This window comes from Pteronotus mesoamericanus, unplaced genomic scaffold (assembly GCF_021234165.1).
Source record: "Pteronotus mesoamericanus isolate MK-2021 breed Mesoamerican mustached bat unplaced genomic scaffold, CSHL_Meso_final scaffold_651, whole genome shotgun sequence".
NCBI classification, from domain to species: Eukaryota; Metazoa; Chordata; class Mammalia; order Chiroptera; family Mormoopidae; genus Pteronotus; species Pteronotus mesoamericanus.
The window spans coordinates 33,942,398-33,961,675 of NW_026555325.1; positions in this window are offsets into that span (position 1 = coordinate 33,942,398).

The window sequence follows — 19,278 nt, forward strand, 5'->3', positions numbered from 1 at the left end:
TTGATACTTCTCTATTTTTGGAGAGCAATGCTTATCGGGGTTTGTTAGAAAGATCTTGAGGTACATCAAGCTCTCAAAGTGCTCCCAGGATGGGTAAGTTGGGTTCTGTACAGTCTCGGAATTAGGGAAATTTTATGGTTGGGAGTCCTTGTACCCCTGTTCCTGGAAAGTAATGCTATTAGCTGAAACGAGTAAGTCTTTTCTGATTTGACTTATAAACAGAGGTGCAACATATCCATTCAAAGATGCTATGTTCAGGCTCTCCTGAAATGACTTCAAGCACTGTATTTAGTGAACTATAAATGATATGTCTAGACATGAGGAAACTTCCTAAAGTATATTCAGTGGTTCAGTTAACAAGATTATAAGGTACCAAATCACCTGATCACATCTCAGAGCATAGAACATGCTACTAAATGTCTACTTTCATAATTCCTGCTTATCTTTCTGGTAGCAAAACAGAAGATGAAGTAAGAGCTCCTTCAGGGCAATTACTATAGAAGGGCTTCTTCAGAAGGAGATTCATATTTTTCCTTAAAGGGATTTGGTGGAAGATAGTGGACCTTTGTGGATCCTTTCTGTGAAACAGACATAGGTGTTTATTGTGCTACCATTTTTCAGGATCTTTTCCCTTTCTTTCTTTCTTCCCTCCTTCCCTCCTTTCTCTCTGTCTTGCTTCTTTTCATTTTTTTAAAAAATATTGCCCTCAATGAGTATGTTCCACTTATCTAAAACTAAGTAGCAAATCATCTCTAAACCTGATGACTTAAAATAACAACAGAAAGGCAGTTGAAGTAAGTTAGGTAGAGCACTTCACAGGAAGCCTGAGGTCTTGGGTTCAAATGCTGGTCATGGCTCATAATAAATTAATTCCCATGAGCAAGTCTAATCACCTCTCTGAGGATTTGCCTCTCCAGATCAGGGTCCTCTGAAGCCTCCCCCAGCTCTAAAATGGTTTCATTTTATATCTACCTACACACTCCAAGCCTTTTGGTGATGAAGTTATTGATCCCACTGATTTTTCAAAACGGGTCTTTCTCCTCCTTGAATGCTCTCCTGCCAAGCAATGAGAGGCATGCCTCACTTTTATGACCCAGTCCTACTGGGCACTATTTTACCCTTTGATCTGCTGCCACATGTTTACAAAGGCCAAATGCCCTGAACAATGGTCACATCTAGAACTGCAGATGGAAGGGGATATAAAGACCCATAATGCTGAGTTTGATCCTAAATCCATAGACTAAAAAATCATAAGTTCTATATCTTTTCTTCAGATTGAAGATTGCAACCACCTCTCAAGCCCTGATTTTTTCCTACTTTTAGCAACTTTAAATATCGAATAAAATGTGTGGGTATAAAATCTTAAACAAATCTTATTTCACTTCTAATAAAAATTGTCCGTGAAAAGAATCTCTTTAGGATGCTAAATACTTATTCAGAGGAGGTTTTGCTTATTCAAAATGTTTGTAAGCCTCTATCTGTTGAATTGGTTTCAGAACTTTTTAATAATTAACCTTTTTTTTTTTTTAAACCTGCTTGTTCATTAACCTTACTCTCTTCCTTTTTGGGAGCATCATCCTGTGAACTCTCTTATCATCTCCCTACCACTTTGGTTCTGCCACATAAGCCTATAGCTTTGTTGTGTTAGCGAAGGTATGAGTGACTCAGGAACAGACCCAGAGGGCCTTGGGGAAGTATAGCCTTGACTAAGAATGAGGTCGAGGGAAGAGTTTCATTAAGCAACAAAACACATGGTCTTGGGAGAGTTTATTTCAAAATGTAGATTTCTATTTTAAGTACTATAAACACTGGTACAACTGACTTCTAGAAATGGGAAACTTTTAATAACGTGTTCATTCAGCAACAGTTCTTGGTATTGGGTATACATTAGTGAATAAGAGGAGGGATGTCTCTGCTCTTATTGAAGGAAGAAAGACAATAAATAAAGAAAAAGAAAATATTAAATGGAGTTCAGTGATAAGGAGAGAATTAAAACTGAGATGTTGTGATAGGTGGCAACTGAGGGGGAACTTTGGATTGGGGACAGAGAAAGCCTCACTGAGGACGGGAATGTGAACTGAGATCTGCATGAGAAGTGTCCCAGGTAGATATCCTAGGGCAGAAATCCCAGAGGTGGGAGCAGCTGGCACAACGACTCTAAGGCAGGAACAGAAAGAATGACAAAGTAAAAGGAGCCCAGTTGGAAGGAGCGGAGGAGGGCAGACAGGTCAGGTCAGTAAGGCATCAGAAGTTAGAGTAACGAGTATGTGCAATGATACCCTGACATATTCTGGCTTATATGTAAAAAAATCACAGGAACTTGGAAGCAACAAAGATGTCCTTCAATAGACAAATGGATAAACAAACTGTGGTACATCCATGCAATGGAATATTATCCACAAATAAAAAGGAATGAGCTTTCAAGTCACAAAACACAAGAAGGAAATTTAGATGCATATTACTATGTAGAAGAAGCCAAGCTGAAAGACATTCCAGAAAAGGCAAAACTATGGAGACAGTGAAAAGATCAGTGGTTGCCAGGGTTTGGGGAGCCAGGGGTAAATAGATGGAGCACAGGGATTTTTAGGGCAGTAAAATTAATTACTCTGTACGATGTGTAATAGTGGATACATGTCATTATACATTTATCAAAACCCACAGGCTTTACAATACAAGTGAACCTTAATGTAAACTGTGGACTTTAGTTAATAATGTATCATTATTGGTTCATCAATTGTAACATACTAATATAAGATGTTAATACAGGAAGGGGAAGGATGGTGATGAGAATTCTTCCTCTAGGGATTCTCTGTACTTTCCCCTCAATTCTTCTGTAAATCTAAACTTCTCAAAGAAAAATCTACTAATTAAAAAAAATGTTAAGTCATTGGAGCTGATATTAAACAGCTCAGACTATAGAGGGAAGAGTGGTTGCAGGGAAAGCTATGCGGAGGCTGTTGCTGCAGTCCAGATGAGACATATGTGGCCTGGTCTTTGGGGTGAAAGGGAAGAGGGAGGAGAGGGGGAAAATGGACAGATTTAGAGCATGTTTTAGAACTCAATTAAACAATTGTACTGATGGCCTGGATATAATAGCAAAAGAAAAATAGATCTTGGGGTGTAGGCATGTGGGTGAATGGCCCTACAGTTTGTTAAGATGGGGGAAAAGTGAGAAATGCTTACTAAACATGCACATGAAGATGTGGGTGGGTGGTGGGATATTCAAATTTGGAATTCTGGAGTGAGGGCAGGACTGAAGATAGTGGTGAGAGAGTCATCAAAATCTGCAAGGTATGGAATCCCACAGGAAGGATAAAGTCAACTAGAACGTGAGTGCCAATAAAGTGAAGCCATGCTCATTTGATTGCTTATTTTCCATGGCTGTGCTACAACATCAGAGTTGGCTAGTCGTGACAGAGACTGTATGGTTTGCCAAGACTTTTACTACCTGTTTCTTTACAGAAGATGTTTTCTGACCACTGGTTTAGAACACAAGGTCTACATGGCCAGGTATGAGGAATGGCAGGACAGAAGCTTATCCATCCTCACTGTGGATTCTATTGGACACAGCTTAACTTGAAGTCTTGTTTTCTTCACCACATTGCGAACTCCCTTGAAGTACTCGTAGGACCATTTCATTCAAACATGACTTCTGAATTTCTGCCTTTAGCTGTGATGTCTCCCCTGAGTTGCTCCTTGTATGTCCCACTGCTTATTGGACTAATTACTTGATTAATCCTTAGGTTAAAATGGAAAGAACTACCTTCTTCTGAAAACTTGTTTTACTTTATTATTTGTTAGGTAGTATAAGAAAGAAATATGTTTGGTCCTGAGCTCCTCTCACTCAGGTCCTATTCCCTGAGTGATAGGAGCATCTTTTGTCATTTATAATGAGCTCCCTTAATCATTATTGAGTGTATGCTAACAAGGTGAGTCCCTGGATAGTTTCAAGAGATAGGCTGGCCATACTAGAAAGAACAAGCATGCGATTAGAGGTCTGGACTTTTCAGCACCACCCAGGTCCCAAGGGACTGGGGGTTGCATGACCAATCATTAAATCAATTCTGTCTACACAATGAAACACACACAGAAAAACTGTGGCATGAGGAATGTGGGGTAGCTTCCTGATGGGTGAACATACTGATGTACCAGGACAGCAGTGCACCCCAACTCCAAGGGGGCAGAAGCTCCACTCTCAGGATCCTTCCAGACATATCCCATGCACCTGTCCATTTAGCTATTTATTTGATCTCTTATGATACAGTCATCATTAGGTATGTCACTTTCAGCAAGTTCCATGAGTTGTTTTAATGAATTATTAAACATGAAAGGGGGTTGTGGAAAATCCTGAATGTATAGAAAGTTGGACAGAAGTGTGGGTCACCTACCCCACTGATCCTGAGATCTAGCTAGGTCCTACCTAAAGGACAACAGGATAGCTTATTCTGTAGTTTTTTGCATCTGGCACCTCAACTATTTATTCTTAACTATTGGGAATTCATGCTGAGGAAAAATTAAATCATGGAATTTTTTAGTTATTTATGATAAGATAAAGAGTAAAATCTTTCATCTTCCACTTAAATGATACTTCATGGAATTTCATCATTCAGAAGCATTCAAACAAGTATTTTGCAAGTCCTCTACATCCAGGCAGTGGAGGCAGCGGCTGCTGCTGCTGCTGCTGCTTCTGCTGCTGCTGCTTCTTCCTGGTAATTCAGGCTGCAATTTGATGACTGATCAAAGCTTGCAAAATCTGAGTTCAAGTTTCCACTTCTGACTGCACCCTACCTGAAGTAAACCCTATTACAAGACACCTTCTTTAAACTGCCAGAAGAATGAGTGTCTTAAGTAACGGGAGGGGCCACCTTTACTCAGAGGGAGCTCAGGCAGGGAAATGTGTTCCTAGGACTCCATGTTAGAATAATGCAAATATGGTGGGATTCCATGCCATTCTTTATCAGAGATGTTGCTCTCCACGATGGGGATAATTCTATAATATCTCACCCACGCAGATTATCTATTCCTTTAACATCCTAGGTAATTTAAGCACTATTTCTACTATTTTAATAGAAATCATTCATTTTATCAGCAATACACAGGTGACTTGACCTTAAACTTCGGTAATTATAATAATTAAAGAGCTAATACCACATTCGCAAGCATGTGCAGACCCTCTTTCATTGCCTATTGTCTAGAAACCATTGTGCTGCATGTAGCTCCCTTTCTGTTCCCTGTTTCTTTGGAGCACTTCCAAGATTCAGTCTGTTATTATTTAAACTCTCTCTGAATGTTGGTATGTTGGTATTTTTGTGCTCTGCCTTGTACAGCTTATGGATTTTTTTTCCCCTTCTTGGTGAGATATTTTCCATATCCATTCACAACCATTATTCATTCCACATGCTGTAAATATAATGCCTACCTAATCAATAGCCACTTCTGCATTTGAAAATAAAACTATCCTTTCTTTATTATATTAGGCAAATTAGTCAAATGAGTGTTTTCTGAAACTTGCTGCCTTTTTAGGGCCCTTGGCTCTCAGCCTGCCTTTCTCTACTGCTGCCTCCTCCCTTCCTACTCCTCCTGTTTGCAAACAGCATCCATTTCCTTCTCCTGGTGTTCTGGGTGGATTCTGATCCTCCCAACTGGGTCGTCTGCTTTGATGATCATACATCCTTCCTTCGGAGCACTCCCTTGCCAATAAGGCCGTGTGGGTGGTACAGATGGCTTCATCTCCCTCTCCCCTGTGACTGAGCAGCAAAGCTCCTTGGAATTGAACAGAGGAGACTGTCCTCTCTGGCAGGTTTTACTTTCAGAAGCACAGCAACCGAACAATCAGTATTAATCATTGAAATTACAAAATGCCATTGCTGATGGTTTACTTGAGACAAAGTAGTAAAAAAGAAAAGGAAAAAAAAATGGAGAAGCTTACATATTTAATACTTCCCCTACCATTTTTCCCCGTGTCCACATTTTTCTTAATTTCTCCACTTTAGTTTAAATTTAAGGAAGATTCTTTTGTTTTAAGAGATGAGGGCTCTTTTGTGCCCTTCCAACATTTTTGTCAATCAAGCCCCTTTAAGAGAGAGAAAATAGAGCATAGAGAAGCATCTGCTGCCACATGAAGTCTTGCGGCCAAAGCCTGTTTTAGGGAACTCTAACAATTGTCCTGGCAAAGCAAATGGCTCTTAGAATCATGATTCTTTCTAATGTATGTGTTTATAAGCAATTAAACTCCAGTTTTAGGGAAGACTCACTAACAGCATACATTATTTTAATAGACATACAGTACTACTTTAAACCGTCTTCGCCATCTGCTCGTCATGATTATAAATGCAAAAAGAACATATTTTACATTAGCATCAGAAACTAGTGTGATATTAGGGATTGAAATGCCCATATATGCTCTTTGTACAATACTGAATGCATCTGTGCTATTTTCCTTTTCTTTTCACAATGCAAATCAGAGAAAGAAGATGCTTGTTCCTTGTGGACTCTTTTCTGACATGGAAGATAACTTTCAAGACAGAAATTCATTAGGAGGGGATTTTGACTTACTATTCAGCCAAATATGCTTTTAAAACCATATGAGCTGATGTGTCTGGCTCTTGCTGGCCCTATTTGGCTATCTTAGCTTCTAGCCAATGAGGGAGAAAAACACAATACAGCCAGGGAAGTAAATCTACTGTAATCTTCTTTAATGTCTATCAGAAATACAATGCATAATGTATAATGGAGTAAATGTTTCTTCTCTCTAAATAAAATTTAAAAGAGGCATGGGATGCACATGTATTGGTGGAACAAGTTAATATAGAGTTGAAAAAACATCTGAATAGACATACACTCTGTTTTTCATCTGTATCTTTATGGTTGGATGATATTTTTAGATAGAGAATAATACTAACATAATGTTGGAGGGGGCAGGGATCAAACACTCATTTTTTCCCCCTCAGCTGGGCTAGTCAAAGTCACCATATAAATATATTCATCTCATAAGAAATGGTGGAGATGAGTACATTAGACTCTCTACTAAGTAGAATATTTAGCTGTACTCTAGAAATGCAGCCCAAAGAAAAGGGAACTTAGGATGAGTTCAAAGAAGCTCAACAGTAGAGTCTACTTGAAAGAATTTGTCCTTTCCAATAGCAAATTTGATTTATCATTTACTTGAAGAACTCAGTTCACACTGCATTTCCAGTTCAATAAGTTTAAGAACAAAGGGCAATAGCCATTTTCCCTGAGCTTATTAACTGTATTTCTGATTTTTTGCCTTGCCTTCTGGCTATTAGACAGCATTGAATGATAGGAGCATGCATTCTAAGATGAGAAATGTTTCATATGAGTGAAGATGAAGGTGGACATGCTCATTAGTAATGAGTGACTGTGGGCTCTCATGAACTCTATGGAACCACGTAAACAACACTAGAGGTGGTGGCCCCCAGGTGGGCAGAACCAAAACCCACAGTGATCAGAGAACAAAGCTGCTAGAGGTAGAAAGTTATCACTGCTCTCTTTCCTCAATTCTAGATTAAAAACAACATTTAAAATACAGTACCCTACAAGAAAATTTATGGTTTCCCTTGGTGTAGCTCCACCTTGTAATTCTGCCATAAACTGCCTCATGACTGTGGATGTTATCATTTTGTGTTAAGGCTGAACTTTTTCAATACCTGCCTCTTAAGTGCGTACAATGAGACAACCCATCTATAAGACCAACATCCCTAAAGTACCATATTCACCATGTTATTTCTTACTCAGAAACATTCAGTGGCAGCTCTGGCCAAGTTACTCAGTTGGTTAGAGCATCGTTCCAATATGCTAAGGCTGTGGGTTCAGTCCCCAGTCAGGGCATATACAAGATCAACCAATGAATGCATCAATAAGTGAGACAACAAATCAATATTTCTTTCTCCCCTTCTGTCTCTCTAAAATCAATAAGTAAAAATTAAAAAAGAATTCAGTGGCATCCACAACTGAATTTAAGGTCACTGTAAAGCCTCTGTTCATGAGATCTTCCAGCTTTTTATTCTAACCCCAGGACTTCTGTAGTCCACCCAATTTCTCAGGCCTCCCATGCCCCCCAGCCCATGAGATCATGAGGGGATCTTCTGGATCTCCACACACTGCCTGTGGGACTCTGGAAGACTGCATGTCAGATCCTCTCTGGCTAAACACACTGTACGACCATATTCCCCTAGAGTTATGCTTGTTAGTTCACCCATGAAATAGTTTCTTCCCTAAATTTCAACAGAATGCAAGACCCATGCCTCCATTAGTGTATTTTGGGTTTCTATCATTTTTCACCCACTCAAGCCCAGGGCTAAAATTGGGAGACTTAAATGAGGTCCTTTTCTTTTCTCATGGGTGTTATTGGTGCTTTAACCCTAGGCTTGTCTCCTCCTAGTGTCTCGTTCCTCTCCACAGCCTCCCCTGTCTTGTCCTTGAAAGAGGTTTTCTCCTGGGTTTTAGGATCCCACTAGGGCCAACTGCAAAACCCTACTCCTCTAGCTTTGGGTTCTTGAAATCCACCAATCCTTTCCTCTTTAACAAAGGTTGGCTCTCACAAATGAAAGCTTGGGCTTTTGCAACTTTAGGACATGAAATAAGAAAGAAATATTATCTTTCCTTCAAGGCTGGGTCCTGCCTTCCTTTAAAAGAAAGATTATTTCAGCTCCAATGGATGGAGAATTGCAGAGCAGCAAGAATTTAGGGGAATAAATATTACCTGGGGTACTGTAAAATATTTACTTCGTATGCATTAAGATCCAGTTCAAATTCTTTGTTCATCACACAGATTAGCAAATCAGTGATTTTTACCACCTCTAAACTGTAGCCCTCATACAAGGCCTAAAAGAGACTTGCCTGCAGCCATTTTTCTCTTATCTCTCCAAAAAAGATGAATCCTATTATCCTCCATCCTGCCTCCCTCCGTGCCTCTTCACATCTGTTTAGGAGTTACTCAGCAATAAGCATGGTCTCCTTCCTGGCATCTCCCTGGGGGTAATGCTGTGTGTCATCTGGTGGTGAGAATGGGATGCAGGTGATGCTGGGCTAGAAACCCTAGAGGTGGCCCAAGCCTTGCCTTTCACACCTGCCCTGCTTTTTTGGACTTGTAGATGGCCTAAAGTTCAGGGCCACAGTAATGCCTCACTGTTGGCTAGCTTATGAACCTGGTTTCTGGACACTGAGTAGAATCGCTAAGAGGAAAAATTTAGTATTGAGGAAAATGGACCCCTAATCAATGCAGTCTTCCAATGCCTCCAAATGTGAAATTTGGAAGAGTGATTGAATGAATGCAGTGCACTAGTCACAGATCCATTCTCCAAGAGATTTTTAATGTTGAATATGAACAGTCTAAGTAAAATATTCCTTGAAACACATTAACTGTTATTTTAATTAAAAAAAAATTAATTTCTGCACCTGGCCAAAAGAAATTGAGCAATACTAAAGATTATATATAAAAGACAAACATCCTTCTCATCCTAAATTCCTTTCTAGTTCCTCCTCCACAGGCAATTACTATTAACAGCTTCTTTTTATCCTTCTAGAAAATTCCTGTGCATATATATGCAAGGTACATTTATGTGGGTGCATAATATGCATATTTCCCTCCTTTTCCCCCCACAAAAGTGAGCATACATTATACACTGTTATAAACTTTGCTTTATCTACTTAAAAATGAATCTTGCAAACATTTATATGTCAATATGCATAGCTCTCACTCTCCTTAATAGTACTTACTATTGCATTAGTTGAATGTTTGACCAATTCTCTATTGAAGAACATTTAGGTCAATTATATTCACAAGAATTTCTATAATAAAATTTCTTAAGCAAGACTGATGCTGAGAAGTCCAGGCCTCAGGTTTTGCTAAATTTCAGTTGGCTCAAACCGTCACACACTTGAATTCTATAGGACCCTTGGAGCCAGGGGTGTCACTGTCCCTTCTCTGTGCAGGAAGGAACACATGGTGTAGGGGTAGTTTTCCTGGGTTCATCAGGGACGTAGGGACACTCCAGGCTGACATGGAGACCTGTTTTATCTGCGTTTCAGTGCTTGCCTAATTAGGTTTTAATGCCAGACCTCCTCTGACCCAGCCGTTGCACTCGTGCAGGCCTGCTGGGTCAGTGTGACCTGCTACTCTCTCCTCAGACTAACCTGATTCTGTTCTGCCCACTGCCTATGGCTGCCTTCTCAATCCACTTTGTGCTTTATTTATTTATTTATTTATTTATTTACATCCACAAGGCTTACTTGACCTCTAGGAGCTGGCCATTCCGGCCTTTTGGAGGCAGCTTCTTCTGCGGCTTCTGGGACCCCACTACCACGCTTGGTCTGTGACGCTCAGGTGGCTCCTCCCTTCTGCCTTCCTTGTTGGTTCCCTCTACTGTTCCCTCCTGTGGTATTGGAAGACCCCAAGGCTCTGCAATGAGCAATCCCTGTTTCTCTCTCCACTTTCTGTCCCTAGATGACTGTGCTCATCCCACTTCTAAAGTGATAGAGCAAGGAAAACACCAGGAAACATCCTTGGCTCCTCTTTGTTTCTCCTGTCTAATGTTATTAAGTCCCACCAACGTCCCTGCTACTACTCTAGTTGAAACCACATTTGTCTTCATGAACTAGACTGGGCTGAAAATAAGGAAAAGTAGCAAGGGAACAACTGGCCCAAGGTATAAAAACATGGTTAGTATGGATAACATGAAAGACGGAGTTTTTCCAGGAGCCTTTGAAGTTTTAATTTGAACAAAATCCCATCGATAGCCTTCTCTTCCACTGGGGAGAAAGGACAAGAAAGTTTTGAAGTGACCACTCATGGCACCTCCAGTCCCTGCCTGTTGCTCCCCCTGCAGTCCACTTAATAAGGTGTCAGCCCCAAGAAGGCACAGGTCAAAAGGACTGCGGCAGGGGCGCTAAATGGTAGCTGCTGCCACTTGCGGCTGTTGAGGCCTTGTCGTGTAGCTAGTAGCCGTGGAGCTGTGCTGTAAGTGTAAGGCACAACCAAATTTAGACAGCTTAGTGGGACAAGAAAAGATGTGAAATATCCCATGAATGATTTTAAGTTATTATGTGTTGAAATAATAAAATGTTAGCTATATTGGGTCAAATAAAACATTATTAATATTGGATATTAATAAGTTCACCTGTTACACCTTTTTTAATGTTGCTACTAGAAAACTTCAGTGACTTGCAGTATGTTTCTACTGCACAGCACTGGTCTAGAAAGTCTGATGACTGGGATTTTAAGAAACCTACCTTTTACATTTTAATCACTGTGCCCATGAACACTATTTCCTGAGAGGTTTCTATCTTTCAAAAAATGTCCAAGAAATGAAAATTTACGAATTAGAATAGGCTTCAGAGTCCAGAGCCCTTATGAGGCACATCTTTGTCCTCTAAAAATGAATTTTAAGGTCTAGAAACCATTCATTCACTTGTTTATCAGCAAACATCCATTGAGTGCTTATTACGTGCCCGATGCAGCTAGATGGTGATGAATGTGGAGGTGAAAAATGAGAATTTTATTATATCAGGAGTTTATTACACTGAAGGAATCAATTTATAAATAAACATCCCAAAGAATTATTTTAATAAAAGGATGTACAAAGTCCATTCATTTGAAGCCATGCCTGATGCATAAAATAGGTGATTAAGCTGAGGTTGAAGAGAAGACATGAGTGTAAGTAATGAAACATTGTTTTGTGTGGCTTACAAACAAGATAGACAACCATGTGAGAAATAGCAGCATCATGTTCATTTGAGTAAGCGCTACCATTTAACTTGCTAAAGTGACCACTTTGAAAGCGATAATGTCCATTTCATCTGTCATCTATTAGCATGTTTGTAAAAATAAAATCCTATGTCTATGTCCTGATCCTTACGTTTCCTCAGGCCAGCATTCCCGTGAACGGGTAGGCTGGCTCTGGGTGGGTGAGAGGTGGGAGCCCGCCCGGGGTATGGAGCTTCCAGAGATGGGGGCCCCTTGTATGAGATGCTTAGTGGGCTGGGAGGGGAATCAAGAATGGCTTCGTTTCTGTACCCCTCATTCTTCTTAAAGAAGTATGGCAATAATTTTCAAGTGTCTTCTAATCTAAGCCACCGCAACCTGTCCTATAAGACAGTTAGGACGTTTCTCTTAACCCAATACATAGTGTGTGAAATTCAAGGGACTTTTACATGGATGTCTATTGTGTACCTCATAATCAGTTCTATTTAAATGAAAGTGTTGTGAAAAAGGGATTACTTCCGTGATTAAAACAGGTTAGGAAATATGTATGAGAGGGCTCTGACCAAGTGGGGAAGAGTGAGCAGAACTAAGCTTCAGGGCCCCAAATTACAGACTTGTCTGAATGATGAACGGTCACACAAACATTTTCTCACGCTGGTAAACGGTGACAACATCGAACAGAGAGTGTGGCTGGTCAACTCCAGTGCAAACCATTAACCACATTAGAGAAAATAGCTCTGGAGAGGTATGCTCAATGGTTTTTAACTTCAAAAAGATGTCATGAGAAGAGCCACAAATTATTATTGCTGACAATTTGTACAATTTGTCCCTGGTGAAATGTGTGTGTCCCTACACTGCACCATTTTACATAACAATATGAAATATTAAAAGGGAAAAACGTTTTGTAATAAACAGCAGTTTTGCTGATTGCGGCTGATTATGTTAAGCAGCTTGTACTGTGGGTGTCGGAGGAGACTTAATAGCTCCTATAACTAATCTCCACAGCTGACCTCTCCCCTCCACTGATGAAGCCTATTCAAAAACCTGCTGCCCTTTCTCATTTTCAGATCTTATATTTCTGAACTGTTTTGATCATGCATATATTTGCTAAAGTTATTGTGTACAGGATTTATGTGCGTGTGTTTTAAAAAATATATGATGCACGAAGAAATATTCCTGCCAGGGCTGTCTTCTGCATTATTACAAAGGAAACAAAACAAAACTACACAAACATGTTTTTAAACATGCATATTTACAGCATTCTTATCAGATACCAAAATGTCATTAATTTGTCACTGAAGACCGGTCCCTCGGATGAGAGAAACTATGAGGAGGAATATGGTGCCGAAATTCTTTACTTCAACTTTAAAGGGCAAGGATGTCTTTCCGGGGAAGACTGTTGTCTTGGTCATTTTATCAGCCTCCAAGGCTGGTACTTAGGAGCAAAAGTGCTATTCAATCATAAAGCAATTTCATTTTTTTCTGATAAAAGTTTTTGATTTAAATGGGATTTCATAGAGAGCATTTTGGAGTGTGGAGAACTCCTCCGTGGGCAAGTACAGATGTACGTGTAAGTGCATGTGTGTAAGTGACTCTAACTCAGTTCACTCTTCCTCTTTTCCCCAAATGCAGAGATGTTTACAAAACCAAGAGGGGAAAGGAGGGGAGGCAAACTTTGAAAGGGCAGAGACATCAGTCTTTCCCAGATTATGCAAATGTAGCATCCTGGGAAAATAAAGACAAAAGAGGAAGGGAGAAAATCGGCAATCCAAAAAGTAAAGTGCATGAATGCAATTTGATGGGGGAAAGGGGTGGACTCAGTACAAGACGGTCAACAAAAAGTGCAGCTTTCTATGAGACAAATACTGGCTGAAACTGGCTGATAAATATTTCCTGTAGGATTTGAAGCAGGTTGCCACCAGCAAAACAAAAATCCCTAGGGGGCAGTACATAATTAACAATTTGAGATGTGGCCGCCTCTCATTGTCTCAAAGGGAGCCAGGGAGGAAGCCTACCCCTAAAGCAAAAACCCGAGTTCCCATATTAATCTCACAATTCGCACACAGACGAATGTGAGCGTCTCCCCAGAGGCTGGGAAGCCTCCTTTACTCTGGGCTGGCAAAAGGTTCCTGGCTAATGGTGTCATTTTCCTGTGATTTTCCATCAGCACCACCAAACCTGTTCCCCTAGTCTGAGGGAAAGCACACGAATCTTTTTTTCTATTAACAAAGAAACGAATAAAATCCGGACTGAGAGAAGAAAGCTGTTTAGACGGTGTGCCTGAGTGTTTAAAGACGTTTAAACAGTGATTTTTGCTTAAAACAACTGACCTTCAACTAAATTGGACCCACAAATAAAAACAAAAGCTCAGGAAACATTAACAGTACCTGGAAAAAAAAGTCATAAAGAGGTTTTGGCATGGTTTTATAATTTCTTTGATTTGTGTCAAGACAGGTTGGATTTAAGAGAGAGGCAGAGGTTAATTGCCAGAGTGAAGTATAGCCAAAGAAACACTAATGTTTTTATCTTGGAGTGGTACTGGCATTCAGTCAGGAGAAATCAGCAATGTTTTCCACGAGGGCAGAGCCAAGCCAGCTCCAACTTTGTGTTTGTTCTGCTGCTGAAACTTAGAAGCAGTGCGGACCACGGCTCAGAGCCTGGGCCTGGGGAGAGGAGACCTGGGCTGCATTCCCAGCTCTGACACAAAAACCATGCACTGCCTGGGAAGTTTCTGAGCTTCTGTGTCTGGGTTCCTTCAATTGCACATTGAGTTCAGATCACTTGCCACCTGCCTACCTAATCAGAATATTGTGAGGGTTAATGAGATTGCGCTTGCAAAGTGATTGCCTCATCATATAACTCCAAAGTATTATTATTCATCATAAAGACACAGCTGCAATATTGTATATTGTTACATACCAGACACCATGCTTCTATTTTTAGCAACTTTGAAATGAGGGTGTCTTAGAATTATACGGCGGAAGAGACCTTGCCATCTTACCTGCACCAGGCTCTGTTCTGGGGCAGGTGAATGACTAACCACCTAAGACAGCTGGCTGTTTAGTCTCATCTTTATATCTAAGTAGGTAAGAACTTCAGTTCTCTCTCCAGAGGAAATTCCAACGTTATCATCCTGAAGATTAAGAATCATTACTTAAATCTAAACTCTTCTTTCTGTTTTAACTATAATCAGCTTTTTCTTTTATTGGTATGTTCACTGTTCTCCCTCATTTTGTGATCTAAGTGGGCAGAAACCATGTCTTATACAGCCTTGTATTCTTTAAATCACCTCTTGGTAGGATAGCAGAAAAAGAGTCAAGAAGTTTGCATTGGACCAAATTCGATTGTTTGTATCTGTGGGTAGAACGAACACCGCTCATAGCACATTTCCTCCACTGAGAGTGTGGGACCTGCAGTCCCAGCTCCCCGGGGACACAGGCTGGGGGATGACATACATCTAGGGCTTCTGGGCTAAGGAGTAGGGGATTATGGTGTGTGCCTCCAATTTTGGAAAGAAAGGTGCACTTGAACCTTCTTTTCCCTAGACATTTCAAAAAGCCCTATCGGTTGCTTCCTGGTGTTTTATGCTTTTAGATCCAGAGATTAATGAGTTATTAAATCAAATTTTCCTAGTTTTCAGTGCTATCTGGTCTATAATTACTATTTTAATTCATCTCCAACTCCCAGGCCTCATCTTTTTAAAGATGAACAAAACAGTTTCTCACATTTCTACTCAAAAGAAGCTTCTGTCCTCCATAGTCTGATATATACACAGGGTTCAGCAGAAGTAATGCCATTGAATGTAGTTGGTAGGGTATGTGAATGTCTTGTACAAGATGGACAGCAATTTGAACATTTCACCTAAAGTGTCATATGGTATGCTTGAGTGTGATAGTGTTATGTTACAGAATTACATGCTTACGATTTTGTAATAAAAGATTTGTAATAAAAAAGGGGCATTATTTGTGCTGGGCCCTCTGTGTGTGTGTGTGTGTGTGTGTGTGTGTGTGTGTGTTTGTGTGTATGTGTGTGTATAAACAAATATACTCTAGGAGTTCAAAGGCTCTATCTGCATGTTGTAACAGCTGGCTCACTTGCATATACCCAATAGTGAACTATCAGAAAGGGTAACTAAGAAAACAATCCCATTTAAACTTGCATCATAAAAGTAAAATACTTTGGAATAAATTTTACTGAGGATGTAAAAGACCTGTACTCAAAAAATTATAAGACACTGAAGAAAGAAATTGAAAGAGATGCAAATAAGTGGAAGGATAGTCTTGATGTCAAACTATACTGAAAGGCCATAGTCATCAGAACAGCATGGTACTGGCATAAAAACACATAGATCAATGGAACAGACTAGAGAGCCCAGAAAAAAAATAACCCATGCCTCTTTAATGAGTCAATATTTGACAAAGATGGCAAGAATATACAATAGAGTAAACATATTCCATTCAGTAAATGTCATTGGAAAAATTGGACAGAACACATGCCAAAAAAAGAAAAAAGAAATAAGACTACTTTCCTGCACCATACAGATGAATGCACTCAAAATGGGTTAAAGACTTCAGTATGGCTCAAAACCATAAAAATTCTAGAAGAAAACATAGGCAGTAAAATCTCAGACATTCCTTGTAGTGATATTTTTTCTGCTATGTCTCCTCAAGCAAGGGAAACAAAAGAAAAAATAAACAAAAAGGACTACATCAAACTAAAAGGTTTTTGCGTAGCAAAGGAAACTATAAATGAAACGAGAAGACAACACACTGAATGGGAGAACATATTCATGAATGATATATCTGATAAAGGGTTAATAGCCAAAATTTATAAAGAACTTAACACAATTCAACATCAAAAAATCAAATAATCCAATTAAAAATGGGAAAAGGACCTGAATAGACACTTCACCAAAGAGGATGTATAGATGGCCAATAGCATATGAAAAGATGCTCAAAGTAACTACTGTATTTAGTTGTGTATAATGCACACACATGTTTTTGTGTACATTATACACTGGATTATCATACCCATAATTATACTCACTGTAAGTAATCATTTGACCCATGTATAATGTGTATGCTTATTTTTTCCCCTCAAAAATTTGGGCAAAAAAGTGCATGGTATACATGGCAAAATATGGTAATCATGGGAGAAATGCAAATTAAAAGTGCAATGATATATCACCTCATACCTGTCAGAATGGCTATAATCAATAAATTAACATACAATAAGTGTTGGTGAGGATGTAAATAAAAGGGAATTCTCGTGCACTGTTGGTGGGAATGCAGATTGATGGAAGCACTGTGGAAAGCAGTGTGCAGTTACCTCAAAAAATTAAAAATGGAACTGCCTTATGACCTAGCAATCACACTTCTGGGAATTTATCTGAAGAAACCTGAAACAGTGTTCAAAAGAATATTCGCACCCTATGTTCATTGCAGCATTATTTAGAATAGCCAAGATTTGGAAGCAGCCCAAGTACCCATCAGTAGATGAGTAGATAAAAAAGTTGTGATACACTTACGCAGTGGAATACTACTCAGCTATAAAAAAGAATGATATCCTACCTTTTGTGACAGCATGGATGGACTGACTTGGAGAGCATTATGCTAAGTGAAATAAGTCAGTGAGAGAAAGACAAATACCATGTGATTTCATTTATACATGTAATCTAATAAATAAGATAAACAATCAAAAGAGAAACCATTTCATAGATACAGAAAACAGACTGACAGCTGTTAGCGGGGAGGGAGTCTGGGGGACTGGGCAAAATAGGTGAAGGGATTAAATAACAATAACAAGAAGAAAACCTCATAGAGCCCTGGCTGGTGTGGCTCACTTGGTTGGGCATCATCCTGCAAACCAAAAGGTCCCCGGTTTGATTCCTGGGTTGCAGGTTCAGTCCCCAGTTGGGCCACGTGCAAGAGGCAACCAATCAATGTTTCTCTCACATTGATGTTTCTGTCCCTCTCTTTAGAATCAATTACAAAAGAAAAAAGAATCTCTCTAGATACAGACAAAGCATGGTGATTACCATAGGGAAAGAGGTGAAGGGGAAGGTAGAAAAGAATAAAGGGGAATAAATGCTGACTGAAGGAGACTTGAACTTGGGTCATGAACACACAATATAATATACAGTGGATGTATTCTATAAATGTACACCTGAAAACTATATAATTTTATTAACCAATGTGACCCCAATAAATTCAATACAAATTTAAAAAAATAAAAAGTATTTTCTAGAGAATCAAGATAATATTCTTGAGGAGTGAGTGGAAGTCACTCTGACCCTCTCCCAGGACCAATCTGGAATTATAGCTAAACTGTGGAGAAATCACCTGGAACAAACAACTGAACAATAGCGAGAGAGGAGCCTTATAACCTCGGACAGACAGAAGAATCAGCTTTAGTGCAACCTAGCAGGCAAGAAGTACGACAGAGACCCAAAAAGGCAGGCGGGGTGCCCAAGGGCAGCAGCACCAGAAGGATAAAGAAAGGGCCAGTTGGATCCCCCTGAGAAGAGTGGGGTCTAAACAAAAGTAGGGATCTCCAGCCTACAGCATCAGAGCCCAATAAGTACACAGAACAGCCAGCTGCGAAAAGCAGCAGGGTTGCTCTCTGCCAGAGACAGGCGACTGGAGACACAAAGAGTTGTTTAAAGAGCCAATGCATAACTTTTTATTTACATCCACTTACCCTGGTCTCTGGCAAAGGTGGGGGCAGAGTGGACTAGAGATGCCTGAGGAGAGACTGGGGAAGGAGGCTTTGGGGAGAGAGCTGAGAGAGTAACCAGCGGCATCTCTGTGCTGATTCATCCTCCATGAAACAGCAGCCATCTTGCTCAGGCAGAGACCACTCCCCTGAGTGGAAGCAGCGTCAGAGGACTCAATAGCCCTAGTCCCAGGTGGGATTCTGCGCCCGCCCCCCATGCTGTCTAAGCTGGCTGCTGAGTGCAGAGTGGCGGTCACAGATAGTAGATCCTTGGCTAAAGAGGGCACAGAATGGTCTGGAGACATTTGAGGACAGACTGGGGATGGAGGCTTTGGGGGGAGAATGGAGAGAGTAGCTGGCAGGATACCAGTATGGACTCTCCCCCATACGCACCAGCGGGAGGGGACTCCGCCCCACCCTGTGGTGTCTCTAAGCTGGCCTGATGAGTGAATAGATTAACAGCTGAAGGAGACAGCCACAGACAGTAGATTCCTGAAAATCTCGAACAGCCTGCCTAAGGTCAGACAGGGTCAACATTTGACATCATCAGAGGCATATCCAGAAAGTAAAAACAGTGGTCTCCAACCATAGAAGTTCACACCACAAATTCAGGATATCAAGACAGATAATTGAAGAAACAGAAGCAAAAAAGAACTGTCTCACATAATAGGAAAACAAAGAAACACACCCCAGTCAAAGGGAAAGGAGGAATCCCCACAAAGAGAACTAAAAGAAATAGAGGCAAGTAAACCATCAGATATTGAGTTCCAAACAACACTTCTAAGGAAGCTCAATGAGCCCAGTGTGCTCAGAGAGAATTACAAAAAAACTACAGAGAAACT